Source organism: Spinacia oleracea, chromosome 4 (genome assembly GCF_020520425.1).
Source record: "Spinacia oleracea cultivar Varoflay chromosome 4, BTI_SOV_V1, whole genome shotgun sequence".
Classification (NCBI taxonomy): domain Eukaryota; kingdom Viridiplantae; phylum Streptophyta; class Magnoliopsida; order Caryophyllales; family Amaranthaceae; genus Spinacia; species Spinacia oleracea.
This window is the reverse complement of record NC_079490.1, coordinates 170621231-170627769: the sequence shown is the minus strand read 5'-3', so window position 1 is coordinate 170627769 and position 6539 is coordinate 170621231. Positions and strand designations below refer to the sequence as shown.

Genomic DNA, 6539 nt, shown 5'->3' with positions numbered 1-6539 from the left:
ACTACGAGCTCCTCCACAATTCTTCAGAAGCTTGAAAACTAAACCCTTCACCCATAAACCTGATCCGCTATTTTGGTTGTTAACTTGGTTTTGTTATTTGTTTCGAACAATTTTTTTTCTATTTTATTTTTTATGTAACCCTCAATTTGGGTGACATCATCGTTATTTTTATTTTTAGAACCTGTGGAACCTAAAACTTGCATCTCTAAAAATTGGTTGATTTCTTTTATTATATATTATGCTTACAATTAACGATTTTTTCATGAAATGCCCCCGAGGTTTCACGAAATTCACCAAATACCCCTGCGCGTTTCAAAATACATAATATACCCCTATGTAAACATAAAGTGCATCAAATACCCTTGGATTTAACGGCCGTTAGTGCTCCGTTAGTATTTATTTACGTTTATACCCTTATTTACCTATATTCTACATTTTAACTTTAAAAAAAAAAACTCTTTTCTTCTCTCTCCTCTCATCTCCTCTGTTCTTTCTTACCCATCTTCAATCTCACCCCCAATTCATCAATAGCCATTGATTCACCTCAAATTACCCAGAAATACAAGTCTCTTCTTCCGGTGATTTGGTAGTGCAGGTGGTAGGAAGTCCGAAGAATCCACCATTGCCGCCGACGAAGGTTGAAGGCTGGCGGCGAGAGGAGATCGAGGAAGGAAGGAGAAGACGGCGCGGCGGCAGCTAAGGAAGGAGAAGACGACAGCGCCTTCTCAATTCTCTCTCCTCGAACCACCTCCTTCTCCCTACCAAACTCCAGATGCTAAAACTTCTTCAATTATCACAAAAATGGCGGCTTCATCCAATTCTTCTCTAATGTGGTTCCGAAAGGGATTCTGAATCCACGGTAACCCGACTCTTGAACAAGCTGCTACAGAATCGAATTTTGTGTACCCAATTTTTGTGATTGACCCGCAATATATGGACCCTGACCCGAATGCTTTCAGCGAGGAAGCTTGTTTAATGGACGATTGGCAATCTTGCGAAGATTGGGCTGACGATCACGGAAAACCTAATCTCGTGTTCAACTCTAATCAATTTGGAAAATCACAAGTCCAGGTTACCTACAACCCCCCTCCTGTTTATTATGTAAAATTTGTGGAATTTGTGAAATTTAATTTGTGGAATTTGATGGCATCTGGCATGATATATTTTGATTGTGGTGCATTATGATTGTAGTCTTGGTTAATTTGGAAAAAAGTTTCACTTGAACAAAGCGGGCCTTTGTTAAATTAGAGAGATAATCATTGTTGTGAAACAGGTGAATGGTGTAAATGTGTATGATTGTATATGCTTCATGACTTCATGAGTATTGAAGGTCTTAAACTTTTGATAAACCTTTGATAAATGATGACTACGGAGAGCATTACCATTAAGGGTCATACTTTAAAGTTAAACACTCCTGAGAATGATGATAAGATATCATGGTTTGTGATAAAAACATTTAGTTATGGCCCAAACAGAATTCTGCTCAACCTCGAATTTTCACCTATTGTGTATTTTGCTTTCAAGTATATCTAAGGAGAATCTTGTCTGTTTGATTAAGTGCTGGGGTTGGTACCTCCAAAATCATGTCTCAAAAGCTTCTTGCTTATTCTCTTTAATAGTCATTGGTTTGCCATTGTATCTGAGTTCCAAGATATTGTTTGCAGTTGGCAGGGCAGCACCCAATCTGATGATCTCTGGTTTTGTCATTTTATTATGGCCATCTGATCTTGGTGCTGCTAATGAACTTCTTGGTGCCAACCAACTGCTGTCTCCACAAGCTCATGTCACACCAGTTCAATTTGCTGCTCTTTGTCTCTTGGGCCTAAGGCAAGCTAAGCAACTGACATTTTTCATGCATTTTTAGATTTTGATGTAAAGTGTAAACACAAAATTACTGATAGTATACACAGTTGGTTCAACGAGAACACTAAATTTGTAAGAATGATTATTTTTATTGTGACGAAGCCCACGAAGGTCATATCTTATGTAAGCAGGGCAATGCCTTGTAGTACAAGAGTGATTGTAAATGTTCATTGCAAGGGTATTATTATTCAGAGTATTTGTAAAGCTACTATGCAAATTAATCAGCTTTTTATGGAATATAATCCCTGTTTATTGCTGGAAATTTGTTACAAACTGCTCTACTTCATTGCTAGGAAATTTAGAACTGCAAATTAGCCGTTAGATTTAAATTATGCAGTTTAAAAGCAGTTTGGGTATTTGGTGCAAACAAGTTTACAAATAGGTGTATATTGTGCAAAAAGTTTATAAACATGTGCATTTGGTGAATTATAAACATGACTTAACGGAGGACTAACGGAAAGTCAAAATAGGGGTATTTGGTGAACAATACGAAAAAAATAGGGGTATATTATGTATTTTGAAACGCGCAGGGGTATTTGGTGAATTTCGTGAAACCTCGGGGGCATTGACTTTGAGGCTAACTTAGTTTGCCAAACGTTGATCGTGGGGTGCTATGAATATTATATTATTGCCATGTATTTTTTCTTTTTGTTAATGCCAACAGGGGGAAGAGAATGCAAACTTTTCTTAATTGATCTTACCTGTCTCCATGTCCCTCATTAACTCACTTCTTGCTGTAAGTTTTCAATTTTGTTTTAAGTTTTCAATTTTCTTTTTCACCGTCATTTTTACAAAAATCGTTGTTTTTAAAAATTCATCTTTTTTCGTAACTTTTTAATTTTGTTTTGTTTTGAAAACTTGTTTAGGATTGCGAATAAATTTGATCTTTTTGGTAAAAGTTTGCTTATGTTGTCATCACCAAAAAGGGGGAATATTGTTGATTCTGAGTTTTGATGATGACAACGCAAACTTCCTAATCGTTGTTTAAGTGTTTTTGTAATGCAAAGTAAGGGAGTGCCTGAGTAGGACAAACTAAGCATGTGGAACAAACACCAAGCAATGCAGGGAATCCTAAAGAATCGATCAAGTTTGCAAATATAAAGATGGTTGATCCTAAGGATGGCTGTTCCCAAAGAAGGTTGTTCCCAAGGAAGGCTGTTCCCAAAGAAGGCTGTTCCCAAAGAAGGCTGTTCCCAAGGAAGGCTGTTCCCAAAGAAGGTTGTTCCCAAGGAAGGTTGTTCCCAAAGATGGCTGTTCCCAAAGACGACTGTTCCCAAGACGGTTGTTCCCAAGACGGCTGTTCCCAAGACGACTGTTCCCAAGACGGCTGTTCCCAAGACGACTGTTCCCAAGACGGCTGTTCCCAAGACGGCTGTTCCCAAGACGGCTGTTCCCAAGACGGTTGTTCCCAAGACGGCTGTTCCCAAGACGGCTGTTCCAAAGACAGCTGTTCCCAAAGACGGCTGTTCCCAAAGACGGCTGTTCCTAAAGAAGGCTGATCCTCAACGGCTGATCCTAAGCAAGTTATTAAGGTGTTCCTCATATATTATAAGGATCATCAATGTTCCGGAGAAGGAACAATGCATGAAGCGTTCAAGCGAAGCTTCAAAAGGTGCCAACATAGAAGCTACAACATATGAGTTTATGTTTAGATTTTATGTAAGTATTTTAATAACGTTTATGCATAATATGGAACAAAAGGAACACGTGTGTTTTAATACGTTTGAGAAAATAGTTTTTGTAAATAGAATAAAGTTTTATAAAGCAAAAAACTTTTGGAAAATAAATAAAACGCTTTTAATAAAATCAACATTGGATTCTGATTCAGAACTTCTTGTTTTCCAAGAAAAGATTTTACTTGTTCCTAAAACTGCTCCCACTATTCTCTCTAAAATTGAACGTGTTAAAAGTGGTTTGAAGAAGTCTCCCTGTTTCTCTCAATCAACGTGCACGTTATTGCTCCCAGTAACTGTTAGTGGCAGTTGAGGGGAACATGGGAAACTGACCAAGAAAGTTCTTCTATAAAAGGAAAAGGTTTTCATTTCTCAAATTACAACTGACAACGTGCAATATTTCTAAAGAACTTAAGAGTTTTTATAAAAGTCATTTTGCAAAAGAGCGTGTTCCTAAAGTTCCTTTATTGTACATAAGCTTTATTAAATACTAGAGTTTTCATAATTCGAGTTGTAATTGTGGGGTTAAGGATCAAGTGATCCTTGAGTTTTGAGTGTGAGGGTCGAGTGATCCTTGAGTTGTGGGGTTAAGGATCAAGTGTTCCTTGAGTTTTGAGTGTAAGGGTTGAGTGATCCTTAAAGTGACTTAGAGTCAAGTCAGCGAGAGAGTGTGAAAGGAGCAAGCACAGTAATCAACGGGGATTGCTGTGAGGAACTCGTGTTCAAGTGGAACTCGAGTTATTGAGTGTGTTGTATTCGAGCGATTACAATATATAAAAGAGTTTGAGGTTTTCGCTTCTTTATAAGGATCAAGAAGTTTCCTCAGTTTTCACATTCTTCGTATTAATTTGTTAGATGTTCCTTTAATTTCTAAATTCCGCAAAGGAACACCCTAAGTTCAACGAAACAATTCTCACCCCCCCCCCTCTTGTCAGTGTTCCTACTGGAATATCACACGCATTCCATCCATATGAGCACAATGATCACGCACAAAACATTATTGGATTATATCCGATCTGTAACCTTTGGATGACCTGATTTAACAGCCATGTTCCCATCTCTCACAATAAAAGGTTGGGCTTCGAAAACTGGCAACGTAAGAATGCATGATAGAAAGCACAAATTGTGGCCCGTAGGTTGCAAGAATAATTTAAGTTCTTAAAGGGGCTATGGGCCGGCATAACAGGCTAATTGTTATTTTTCTTCTTAGAATGTAAAATGAAGTGTTCTATTGGGTTGGAACCTCGGACGGGTTAACCCAATCCGGGTTAGTAGGCTAGACACTTTAAGAGTTGGGGAAGTGGTAAGGGGGTTCCTCCCTCAAAGTGCCCCTAGTGGGGACTGAACGCCCAATCTTTTGATTGGAATGTGGAATTCTTTCCACTAGACTAAGACATTGTTTGATTACGGGCTGATTGATTTGTAATGTTTACAATATAGGGGTGAAATGTGTTATGACAAATACCAAGTAGAGGATATACGTTGATTGGTTAGACAACTAAATAAGAGAGGAAAAAAACAACTAGTGTTACAACAAGTATAAACAACCGTAACAATTTGATAAAGATGAGAGTTATCCTCATCCTTCACCATTTTGAGTATAGAAAGGAAAAATGAGTAGGAAAGCCTAATTGTATTGCTTTGTGGTGTTCACAATATATAGGCATATAACTACAGATTCCTAGTTGTACACGCGAGATATTTCCTAACAAATGGGAGATATACATTGATGGATTATATAACTAACTAATAGAATTACAACAAATATAAACACCAATAACAACTTGTGAACTTGATGAGGATGGGAGTCATCCTCTTCTTTTGCCATTTTGAGAGTACAAAATGAGTTGGAAAACCTAATTGTATTTCTTTGAATTAATGTTTACAATATAGACATATAGTTACAAATTCCTAGTTGTACACGTGAGATATATCCTAACAAATTAATTAGTGATTACGGCAGATGTAAATAACAATAACAATTTTATAGGATATAAGAGTCGTACTTTATTTGAAATGAACATTATTCTTATCGTACTCATTATAGAGTATTACATAGTATTCCTGAACTTTGCCTTGAAATTTATTTGAACCCTTATGAACATCCGTACTCATAACCAACAAGAGCACAGTAACACTTAAGCTTTGCCTCACAGAAAGTGAAAAAAGTTCCTTTCTTTAATGATTTTACAAACATGAAGATGTATGAATGTTTGAAACAAGGGAGCAATCAACTATATATGCAAATCTTTATGGTGACAACTTACAATCCGAAAAAGAAAATATCATTTGAATTTTGAAGGAAACAACTCAAATAAATAGACAAATTGCAAGGTAACTTTAACTCACAACTCCAAACACTTATGATAATCATACTTATGATAATCATGGTAAATTTTGGAGATCATGCATGTGACATATCTCACTTTTTGAGATGCAATCAACATGATTCATTTCAATCATGCATGCTACGTTCTTCGTTTCACAAAAGTTACATTCAATCACTTATAGAGAATAATGCTCGTTTTAGGTGAAGAAAGTGAACCTTGATTCTATTGAATGTATGAAGTCTCAATTTTTTTTAAAAAACAAAATATAAGTGCATTTGTGCCTGAGTATTTCGTGCACAATATTTTTAATTTGTTTACTAACACCATATAAAATATAATAATGCTACCATCTCGTGTGCAATTATGTTACGACTTGTAACAAAACTATTGATGCATGCATGAGTTGTACAATAATTCGGACTCTATATATATTTTTAATTTTACTTTTAAGTTCAATAAAGAATACATTTGACTTCAATATACATGTTTTAATCAAGTAATTATGCTATACTCCGTAATCTTTTCACCATCCTTATGTAACCAAAATGAGCTATTCGTCCTCTTGATGATATCTACAAGCCTTACCTTTAGACGTTATTCATACACCCAACATGGCAACGTAATTAACCTTTTATAACTTTTGTTGTCAATATTCCGTGTTTCCAAGTGTAAA

General features: G+C 36.3%; 1 long non-coding RNA gene across 1 annotated transcript; it reads left to right on the top strand.

Moving 5' to 3' along the window:
- The first annotated feature begins 261 nt into the window (after nt 1-261).
- On the top strand, nt 262-2125 carry LOC110794848 (uncharacterized). The gene is made up of 2 exons (XR_008918930.1): nt 262-1071; nt 1665-2125. It is a non-coding gene; the product is annotated as an uncharacterized lncRNA (long non-coding RNA).
- The last annotated feature ends 4414 nt before the right edge of the window (nt 2126-6539 follow it).